This window comes from Euprymna scolopes, chromosome 18 (assembly GCF_053919585.1).
Source record: "Euprymna scolopes isolate OS-2025 chromosome 18, ASM5391958v1, whole genome shotgun sequence".
NCBI classification, from domain to species: Eukaryota; Metazoa; Mollusca; class Cephalopoda; order Sepiida; family Sepiolidae; genus Euprymna; species Euprymna scolopes.
The window spans coordinates 133,502,866-133,515,181 of record NC_136499.1 but is presented as its reverse complement, the minus strand read 5'-3'; positions in this window follow the sequence as shown (position 1 = coordinate 133,515,181).

Genomic DNA, 12,316 nt, shown 5'->3' with positions numbered 1-12,316 from the left:
CATATGCAAACACATACCAAAAATAAACCATATCCTTGTGAAATATGTGGCGCTTCTTTTACACATAAACGCCATATGTTACGACATATGCGAACACATACTGGGGAAAAACCATATTCTTGTGAATTATGTGATGCTTCTTTTGCTAGGAAACATGGTGTGTTACGACATATGCAAACTCATACTGGAAATTTCTATGTGTGAAATAACTCCCTCACCACGATAAACTCCATCTTGTGTTTTGCTTCCAGAACCAGATTATGAGCAGCTGGAAATAGAAGAAGAACTCTGTAACACAATAGAAAAAGTTAACAATATGAGGATGGAAGAAAGGCATAGGTTACCTAAAATACAAGCCTCAAGATTCTTTAAGTCATTAATCATAAAAGTAAATGTTGCACTTATAAGGCTTGTTCCTGAAGAAATAGACCTTAGGCAGCTAAATAATGTCACATACGCAGCTGGACTATACATAAGCAACAAAATACTTCACCCGAATAAACACCAAACAAACAAAAAACTTTATGTAACCAAAGCAACACCACAATGGAAAGTCAAGCTGCTAATACAAATAAATACCTATAGAAAGGAGCTTAGCCAATTAAAACAGTTCATGAAGAATCCCACGATGGAAGGTAGGCTCAAAAATATTGTAGAAAGAATCTGTGCAAAATTTAAGACAAATTGTAAAAATATCGGACCCATACTGAAGGAACTGGGAGGCAAAATACCCGCCATTGCCTAAAGAATTAAGCATCGCATGACAAAGATTAATGCAAAGACACAGAATAAGCATTTTACAAACAATCCCAGAACTTTCTACAGGAATCTAATAAGGGAAGAAATTAAAATCAAAGATGCCCCATGTACACAGGAATTAGACGATTACTGGAGACCTTTATTTGAAAACGAGGAAGTACATAACCAAGAGGCCCAGTGCTTCGGGGATATTATCAATGCAAATAAAAACAAAAGAGAAATGCCAGAGCCAGAAATAACACCAGAAAAAATTAGAGCAAAGCTAGCATGAACTTCAAATCACAAGAAACCTGGCATCGACAACATATCTAACTTCTGGTTAAAACAGCTAACAGCATTACATAATCATTACAGCAGATGCTTCACCAGAATGTTGAAACCTTATGAAGCGACACCATCGTGGCTATTAAAAGGCGATACAAGTTTAATAGTTTTTTTTTTTTTTTTTTTTTTTTTTACAAAGGCATCACCACATTATCAAGGCCCAGAGGCCACTCAAAGATAAGGGTTAAAGAGTGTACAGTAGAAGTTGGTCAATATAGTAATCATTAGTAATGAAAATTTGGTAAATTTAATAACTTATATGGAACGGCTCATCAAGAACTTATTTACCTTAGACTTGAACACAACCATATTGTAGTCAGCCGGAAAGCAGGAAAACGGAAGACAATTCCACAGGCGTGCAGTTCTAAGAAAGAAGCTTTGTTCATGGAATCTATGTTTAGGTTTAGGCACAGATAAAGAGTGGGGGAAATTATTGATAGTGTTTACAGCTAGACGAGTGTTTCTTGTGAAAGTTTGGCGAGGGGGGACCATAGATTGAAGCTCAGTTGAACACTTTCCATGAAAATAACGATACATCAGAGACAAACTCGCAACATCTCTTCTGTGAGATAGAGGTTGTAAGGAGGAGAAAAGGACATCTCCTACGAGGCTACGAAGTCTATTTTGAACTCTATCAAGGCAGGACAAGTCCTTTCTAGCAGCTCCTGCCCAGATGTGGCAACAGTATTCCATCCTTGGACGTACCTGGCTCTTATATAGATAGAGAATAGCATCAGCAGTGAGATATCTACTGGATCGATAGAAAGATCCCACCATTTTTCCAGCGGCCTTGGCAACAGATTTGATATACGTGTTCCATTTAAGATCAGGAGTAATGGTCAAGCCCAGAAGCTTGTCAAAACTTGAGGCCTCCTGAAGACGAGAGCCATTCATTTCAATTGATGACAAATGTGGATTAAAATGTTGATGATGTAAAGAGAGAAGCTTGGTTTTAGATGCATTAAAAGTAACCAGCCACTCCTTTCCCCATTGTACTACATGCTCAAGATCAGAGGAGAGAGAATTGGAGAGTACTTGCTCGTTTACTGTCTTAGATGTGGTACCATAAATGGTAGTGTCGTCAGCATAAATGTCTACAAATGATGTAAGGATATGATTTGGAAGATCATTAATGTAGATCAGGAAAAGAGTTGGGCCCAGGATGGATCCCTGAGGGACACCGGCATTAATACTGTGAGCTTCTGATTTTTGCCCCTCAACTACTACTCTTATGAACCTATCAGAAAGAAATGATTTAATAATTGAGAAGACTTTTCCAGCTATACCATAGCTAGCGATCTTATGAAGTAAACCTTTATGCCATACCCTATCAAAGGCTTTAGATATGTCAAGAGCAATTGCCCTAGAAAGATTGCCACCGTCGAGAGATTTGCTAATCCTATGCGATATAACTGTAAGGACATCTGCTGTAGATCTAGCAGAACGGAAACCATATTGAGTGTCACTAAGAAGGTTATTTTTGTTGAGATGTTTGATTACTTCTGTATTTAACACAGATTCTAGCAACTTACTCATGACGCACAGGAGACTTATTGGCCTGTACTGAGAGGGGGATGAGCGATCACCTGAATTCTTAAATACAGGGCATACTGATGAGATTTTCCAGGGAGATGGGAAACTATTCTCCTTAAGACAACGTTTAAACAGTTTTGTAAGTATGGGCGCTAGTTCAGGTTGAAGTTTTTTGAGTACTATAATTGGAATACCATCAGGGCCAGTTGCTTTACTGGAATCAAGGTTTTTGATTAGCTTGGCAACATCACGTACAGATATACGTATATCACATAGCGTGTTTTCTGATACAGGAGGAAATATTGGGGGTTGGCGGTCTTGGTCGCAAAGGGTAGAATTAGCTGCAAAGTTCTTGACAAAGAGTTTGGCTTTGTCTGATGCTGACGAGATTACCTCAGGTCCATTGATAATAGTTGGGATGGAGCACACGCTTCTGTTCAGGATTCTGTTTGCTATTTGCCAAAACTGGTGGGAACCAAGCCGCTGCTCAGCTACTTTGGACTTAACAGATTGAGCATACAACTCTCTTGCGTTCCTTATTACTTTCTTACAATGGTTGCTGGCAGTCCTGAAAACGGCTTTAGTTTCCATACATCTATTACGTTTGAAGCAGTGGAAAAAGTGATTTCTGTGCGCAATGGCAGCAGCACATTCTGGAGAGAACCATGGCTGGCTGTTAGGTTTTTGCTGAAACTTTTTAAAGCAGGGAAACCAAAGATCCCAGCAAATACCAAAGATCAATTGCTCATTAATAAGACCATTTTGGAAGATTGCAGGAAAAGAAAAAGAAATCTAAATATGGCATGGATAGATTATCAGAAAGCATTTGATAGTGTACCCCATTCGTGGATACTAAAATGCCTCGAATTATACAAGATCCACCCGACCATACGGGAAATTATAGCTGCCCAAATGAAGGAGTGGCAAACATCCATTACCTTAAATCATAACGGGGAAAGGATATCAACTCTAAATATAAAAATAAAAAAAGGAATCTTCCAAGGATACAGTTTATCCCCTCTACTATTTTGCTTAGCAATTGATCCTCTAAGTAATGCCAAGGTTGTGGTGTTTCTCACTGAGAACGCAAACGCCGAGTTTGTTTTAAGACTTTATTCAGCCGAGAGCCGACCGCAAGTATCTACATGCTGTCTCTTTTGTGCATCGCCCGTTTTACCGGTGTTCCCCCTGTTATCGCCCCCTGTGTACATACGTACATTACATCTCCCCCCAAAAAAGAAAGGTCCATTTATCATGGAAAAAGGTCAGGGTAGACTGCCCTTGTGACCCATTTGTGGTCGAGGATTATTCTGCCTCAGTATGTGACCATTGAACCCCCCCTTTTTTTTTAAGTTAAGAAAAAATAAAACGTAATTGTTCAATCTTTAGTCAATCCGGACTAAAACGATTCGGTGGTCTTATTGTACGGCCCGATCGTCGTGGCAGGGCTGGTGGGGTATGCTCACTCACTCCTCTATCTGGCTGCTCATAATCGGGCGAATTCTCATGTGTCAATGGAGTCTGTGGATGTGTGTTATTTTCTGTTGTCATATCTGGAGGCATGTTTAGTTCTGTGAAAATGCATTCTGGATTGTTTTCACTTGGGGATTGAGGTGCTGGATCGGTGATACAACGGCGAGACCTGATGTGATCCTGATGACGATGAACCAACCGGCCATCCTGCAATCTGATTAGAAAGGATAAAGGAGATACTCTTTCCAGAATGTGACCAGCCAACCACATGGATCCGGAACCAAAGTTCTGTGCAAATACTGCTTGGTCTTCATCAAATGAACGCATCTGGGCAGATTTGTCATGGTGAAACTTTTGACATTCTTGGTTGTTATATACAACACTTGAGGTGGCGGGCTTCATACAATCCAGATTGGTGCACAATCTTCGCTTCATCAACAACTCTGCCGGGGTAGATCCCGTTGTTGTGTGAGGCGTTGTCCGGTATGTCAGCAGAAAACGGGATATCTTTGTTTCCAGAGTTCCTCCTGACATTTTTTTAATACCGTTTTTAACCAGCCCAACTGAGCGTTCGGCTAGACCATTTGATGCCTGATGATGTGGACTGACAAATTTGTGTCTGATACTATTCTGTTTCATGAACTCTGCAAATTCTGAACTGGTGAAGCATGGGCCATTATCACTGACAACAATGTGCGGGAGACCATGAGTAGCAAAACAGCGCCTCAACCTTTCAATTGTAGGGGCTGAAGTAGCTGCACTTGTGGTATAGACATCAACCCATTTTGAGTGTGCATTCGTAATGACAAGCAGGTATTGGCCATTGTAATCGGCATAATCAACGTAAACCCGCTGCCAAGGTTCAGCTGGCCATTCCCAGGGGTGTAGTGGTGCTTTAGCAGGTACACTTCTGGAGCACTGACAAGGGTAACAGTTGTTCACCTTTTTTTCGATGTCAGCATCTATCCCAGGCCACCATACATAGGTCCGGGCGAGGTCCTTCATCTTGACTATGCCAGTGTGGCATTGGTGAAGCTCGTCCAACACTCTTTGCCTGAGATGGTGGGGAATTACCACTCGTGAACCCCACAGCAGGCAGCCCCTTTCAACACTTAGTTCATTTTTACGAGCGTGAAATGGTAAATACGGAGCATCATGTGGGAGATTGCACCCTCCATGTTGTGTGGCTTGAACAACCTTAGAGAGGATGGGGTCTTTGCGTGTATGAGCACAAATGTCAGTCGAGTCAATGGTGGAATTGTCAATGTGATCCATGAGATGTATAATGCAGCCTGGTGTTGGGACATCTAACGCTTCCTGCAGGGGGAGACAACTCATTGCGTCGGCAGTGACGATGTGTGAACCAGGCCTATATTCTATCGTGTAATCGTAAGCACTCATCAACAGTGACCAACGTATTATTCTTGGTGGCAGGGTGTCCAATGTTGGCTTTGTTGGGCTAAAGAGGCTGATAAGTGGCTTATGATCCGTAATGATACGGAATGCACGTCCAAATAAGTAGTGATGAAACTTTTTAACCCCAAAGATAATACTCAGTCCCTCCTTGTCCAACTGACTATAATTTTTTCTCAGCCGGTGACATTGTTCTCGAAGCAAAAGCAACAGGTTTCTCTGAACCATCGGCAAAGATGTGCGACAAAACAGCTCCGATACCATATTGACTGGCATCACAGGTCAGTACCAGTTCCTTCTTCGGGTCATAGTGAACCAGGACATTTGTGGTCTGCAATGCATCTTTGACTTGCTGAAAAGCTGTTAATTGGGGGGTGCCCCACGTCCAAGAGACACCTTTCCGCAGTAGATAATAGAGGGGGCCCAACTTATCTGCGACGTTGGGGACGTACCTAGCATAGAACTGGAATAAGCCCAAGAAAGCCTTAAGTTCGGTCACATTGCGTGGGGCTGGTGCATCCCGGATGGCACGGATCTTTTCTGCTGTAGGGTGAAGGCCTTCGGAGTCAATCCAATGACCCAAGTAGGTTATGGAGGGTGCCATGAACTTGCACTTGTCCAGACGAACGCGGAGACCAGATTCTGAGAGTTTCCTTAACACTCGGTCAAGGGTGCTCAAGTGTTCTGCGTCTGATGATCCTGTAATTAGTATGTCGTCCTGATAGCATATGACATGTGGTTCATTTGCCAACAAATTGTCCATACAGCGTTGATAGATACCAGGAGCTGATTTTACTCCAAAACTGAGGCGGTTGAACCTGTAGAGACCCCGTGGTGTATTGATTGTAAGGTACTGCTTTGAGTTTTCCTCTAACGGAACCTGCAGGAATGCTGATCTCAAGTCAAGCTTGATGAATTTCTTTCCCTGCACCAATTTTGCATACAAATCATCAATGTTGGGGATAGGGTACTGGTCGAGATTTGAACATTTGTTTATTGAACCGTATTGTTTGGTCAGTTTTGACAACTGCTACTATAGGGGCAGCCTATTCTGAGTATTGTGCTGGTTCGATAATACCCAGAGACTCTAGTCGATCCAGCTCCTTGTCAACCTTTTGACGCAATGCAAAGAGCACGTGTTGAGCCTTGCAGAATATGGGCTTTGTTGTTTGGGTCAACACTAAGTTTTGCTGTGAAACCCTTCAGTGCGCCCAATTCATCCTTGAAAACATCGGAGTATTTTGCAATAATGTCTTCAATTGCAGGTGTAGCATTTACTGCTTTCAGCTGATGGATGCGTTTCCAGCTGAGTTGTACTACTCGTAACCAGTTTCTACCAAGAAGTGCAGGGCCAGAACCAGGAACAATCACTAATGGCAGACGAAACTGTCGGCCATCATAGTCTACGACACTTGACACGTACCACACGGCGTAATACTTTCTCCCGTGTAGGTTGCTAGTTTCTGTGACATAGGCTTAAGTACCGGCTTATCAGGTTCACACCATAGTTTTTCAAATGCATTGCGGCTGATCAATGAAACAGCAGCTCTGGTGTCGATCTCCATCTCGACATTGCGACCATTTATGCCCACCAACACCATCAGGGGCTCGGTTTTGCTATTTGCTGGCAGGTTAAACAGCCTATGCACCGAGGCACAGTTGCTGCCTGTATCTTCGTCTACTGGTTCTTCACTGGTGACCTTGTGGGTTTTACGATTTCCAGCTCTGTCGTTGTACTTCCGGGTCAAACAGGCTGGCGAAATGTGACCGGTTTTGTGACAAAAATTACACATTGCCTCTTTGAAACGACAGGAGTTGGGGTAATGTTTTCCGTTACATCGGAAACATGGTCTTTGTTTTTGTCTCCGTAGTGGAGTAGGCCATTCAACCTGGTTGACTTTCGTCTGTATTGTAAAATTGGACGTTGAATAGGCTGCCATGTCACTAACATTCCTGTCTACACTTTCCATGGCAAGAGCTATCTGTTGGGCATAAGGAAATGTTAGTTTCCTCTCGGAAAGCTGTCGCCGATGGATTCGGTCATCTATCAATCCAATGATGAGCAAATCTCTCAACATCTCTTCTATCGTATTTCCAAACTCACAAAACTTTGTAATTTTTTTTTAAATGAGCAATAAAATCCGAAATGGACTGACCTGGTTGTTGGCGGCACATGTAAAAGTTGAATTGCTCAACAATTACGGACGGTGTTGGGTTGCAGTGCTCTTTTAACGAGAGCGAGAGTTCCTCATAACTTTTGTCTCTTAAGCTGTGCGGCGTAACGAGATCCTTCAGCAGAGAAAATGTTTCACCACCACAAACAGAAAGAAGGACGGCCTTTTTCTTTCCTGGATCTTGTATTCCGTTAGCCTCGAAATAATACTCCAATCTTTCTGAGTATGTGTCCCAATCACCTCCACTCGGCGAGAATTTGTCGATTTTACCATAAGACGTCATATTTTTAAAATGCGTGTGTGCAGGTAGAAATATGTCGCTATTTAATTTCTATTAAACGCGATGTTTTTCGGAGAAAAAGTTTAAATAACTTTCCCCTTTATGAGAAATGATCTGATCCTCGTCGCCATGTGGTGTTTCTCACTGAGAACGCAAACGCCAAGTTTGTTTTAAGACTTTATTCAGCCGAGAGCCGACCGCAAGCATCTACATGCTGTCTCTTTTGTGCACCCCCATTGCCGGTGTTCCCCCTGTTAGCGTCCCCTGTGTACCTACATACATTACACACTCTTTAAAGTTCATCCTTTGGAAGATCCTGGTATATTTCTGCTGGCTCTTTCTTGCTATTTCTCTGGCAGGCTTGCTTAGTGCTTCATCCTCATCTCTGAGACAGTCCTGATCAAAATGTTTGGCCAGCTGGGTGACATGTTTTGCTGGCTATTGTCTCTTGATGTTCCTTTACTATTGAGAGGGTGTGGTTCTGGGAGCTTCTCAGATACTGGCCTGTGCTCACTATTGTTGCCTTATGTTGGTGGTTGATCTTTGAGAGCCCCAGCAAATACAGTGTTGGTAGACACTGATTTCTATATATTATTTCATGAAGCGTTGGTAGCTTCCATATCTCTACATCTAGCTGGTTGATGTATTTTTATGGCCAGTCAATGATATCAAAGCTGTATGTTATTACTGGCATGGCAAGCTGGTTGATAGCAGTTATTTTATTTTTATTTGTAAGCTGTGTTTTGTAGATTTTTCTCACACGGCATACATATTCTTTACTAATCTTCTCCCTCATCTTGGCATGCTGTATGTTCTCGTTTTCCTCAATGCTGAGGTACTTTTAAGGCTTGTGCTCTTCTAGATCCCTGATGTCGATGTCTTCATTTAGCTGCATATTTTCTGTGTGGGTCCTCTTCCCATCTCTGAATGTACACTTGGCACATTTATCCAGGCCAAACTTTATTCCGAAGTCATTGAAGGAGGTGTGTACTATCTGGAGAAGTTGGTGCAGAACAGTGTCAGAGCTGGCATGGGACATCATATGGTCAGCTTATGACAGAAAATCATTGTGCCAAAGTCTGCATTAACAAAAATGAGAAATCAGCAAAGCATGTGTCAGCATTCACAACATGGAAGGAAGCAAATAGTAAACCAGGATGCCGAGAAATACAAAGGAACCAGTACAAGCATCAGAAACACAGCAACTATGTGCATTCTCTAAATACTTTGCAGAGGAACAATGAAGTGATATTTAACAAGTTTGACCAAATGTCTTTCGACTTGTAGCAGCTGACACCCGCTACATCACAGGCAGGAGTTACTTCCCTCGACAAGATTTGAAATCTCCCTGGCTTGTCCAATCACAAGCCAGCTTTTTATCACGTGACAAAGTATATAAAAGGTGAAATCTGTAACCATTAATTCTCTTTCTCACTGGTCTGCCCAACAGCAAACATCGCCAGGGGTGCTTTAGCTCCTGGCCGAACATGAGTACAACAAGCTAGCTATAGCCCTCTTCTAACTACCACTTCTTTCCACGTGCTGTACCCACACGAACTTTATCATTCTGCAGGACTACCCAAACGAACATTCTTTGTCATGCTAAAGAACATACAACTCACACTCACGCACGACAACATGTCAACATACTGAAGACTTTGCCCTTTCGTTCTCTTTTAATTGGTTTCCTTTGCCCCGGCGACTACTAGGTATAAACATGTGTGGACTAAACTATTCTCTTCTTCAACCAGCCAGCATGCTATTAATTCTATCATCACGCATGAACACTGAACTCTCATATTAATACGTTTCTCTCTTGAACACTTTTCTCATCTCTATAGACTCTATCCACAAACAAAATGACTCAGACAGATTTTCACAAAACTTATAATCAAACTTCCCAACCTCCCAAGCACCCACTTTCTGAAAGCTAAAGTTGATACAGGAGTTGAAGGCAATACACTTCCGTTATGTACCTTCTGGAAGATGTTCCCACACCTGATAAGTGCAGCAGGATAGCCACTCTTTGTTGCAACAAAGTATGAACCAACTGTTTTAATAGCATATAATGGTTCTAATATTAAACAGCACAGACCCATAAATATACCTTGTTCACACAAAGGAAAGTGGAAGACATTCAAATTCTTTATTGTGACAACAGAAGGACCTACTATCATAAGACTACCTTTGACCAGAGACGTTTAACTGGTTACTCTGCATTGTGCAATCCAGGAAACCCCAGTTTCAATAAGTTCAACACAGGATCTGATAAATACGTACCCAGACCGTTTTGACAGTATCTGTAATTTTGAGGGTTAATTCATATTGTCCTGCAATCAAAAAACGACCCTCTTATACAAGCACAGAGTAAATAACCCATATATATGGAGGAAGAAAAACAATGTCGTGAGATGACCTTCAATTTTATTTTTCCTCCAAACCTGTTCCGAGCGTTTGTATATCTTAAACTCTGTTGATTAGAGAGTTCTCTAATGGGAGGTAACGGTTACATGCTATCATAGGATCTTATGCATTAAGTCATTTTTCCGGTAAGTAGGCCCACTATTAGTAAAGGCATGCCTCTGGGTGACGATTTATGATTGAATTTCATAAATAAAAATACTCGATAATTTTGCCTAATTTTCGGGGTACGCTAATATTTTTACTATTTTATTATAAAAGTTATATATCACTATATTATTTTACCATTGGGGTAAAAAAAAGCTTGATTAATAAAAACAACAAAATACCCCACATAATTATATATTTTTTATTATAGAAATTATATTTTGAGGTATATTGTATACACCCTTGCTCATCTATAGATTAAAATTTGCCTTGCGTCAAGACCGAAGATAATCTTTGTAAACAAGGGAATGCGAATAATCACAGCAAATATAAAATATTTCCAGTCTTACTCATTTGAATACAGCGTTTTCTCCCCCACTTTTTTACATTAATATAAATTGAATCCAAGATTATATGTCGCTTGTTCCCCTCAGAGAGGAAATGTTATTATGACGGCAATTAAAAGTAAAGAAAATAGAAAAAAGTTTGTATGTACGTATTAGTCATGTAACGAAGATGAAATATTAAAAAAATAAAAAATAAAATAATGTTATTGGATCAAGCATTTTTTTAGGTACTTATACAGTTTAATCAAGACATTAAAAAAATGAAAATATCGAAAAAAAGTTATATTGTACTTATCTGTTATGGAATGAAGTTCTTCGAAAAAATTTTTTACTTAATTTCATCAAGTATTTTTTTTTTTTTTACAGCAAAAAAACAACAACAAAAAAAGCTATTTGTTATGATACCGAGCTAAAGGTTCGATTTTTAGGAAGAAAAGCTAGTATTAAAGACGGGGATGGAGTATCGGCGCTTTAAACCGAGTTATCTCCCCATCGCGTGTTCAAAAGTTTTTAAGATGGCTGCCTGGCAAGATTGGAGTTTAGGTGGCGATTAACTTCGAACCCAAAACAACTCAAACCAAAAACAAAAGGGACACATTATATCCATTCACCGGTTTTTATCTATGAAAACAGTGACCATATCGACATCGTTCAGTTTACAAATAAGCTGAACTTGTTTTTACAAATTAAACAATATAAACAGAATTTTTTTTTCTTTTGTTGTGAACAATATTCTAAATTTTTTTTTAATATTGACCTATTTTAATGTTAGTCTTTTTCGGTGCTTCTTCAGTTTATTGCCGAAATTGAAGACGCCATTTTTTCCACGCACTTGCTAGTAAAATTTAAGGGATATATCATTATCTGGCCGAACGATTACTTCCGGAAAGGGAAATAATAATTTTTTTTTCACGCAAATAAATAACAAAAAAATAATTGTTTAATTGGAAATGTTTCGATTTAATTAATGAGAACGGGAAAGTTTTTCATGGATCATTTTTTTTTTATCAAAAACAAAATGAACTGACATGTTCATAATGGTTAAAAAATTTATCAAAATAATTGTAAGAACATTGATTGAAAAGTTTGCGTAAAACGGAACATGAACACAGCTCAGGGGAAGTTGTGAGGAAAAGGTCTAGAAAGAATGCATATTGACCAGGTGTATCGAGCACATGGGTGGGTTCGTGAACAGTCTGAGTGAGGTCATAGGCAATGGCAAAATCATGACAAAACCTCCCCTCGTCATCGGTTTTATTTGAGTGGGTCAGCCATTCCACATTATGGACATTGAAGTCACCGCATGCGGCGCATATGTGAATGTTAGCCGAAGGATGAGCAGACAGGATGTGGTCAATTTTCTCAGATGTGCTCTTAAAGATAGTAACCCCACTGTTGTGGGGTCGATAGAGGGCAAATATAAATGCAGTGGTGTAAGCTAGTGC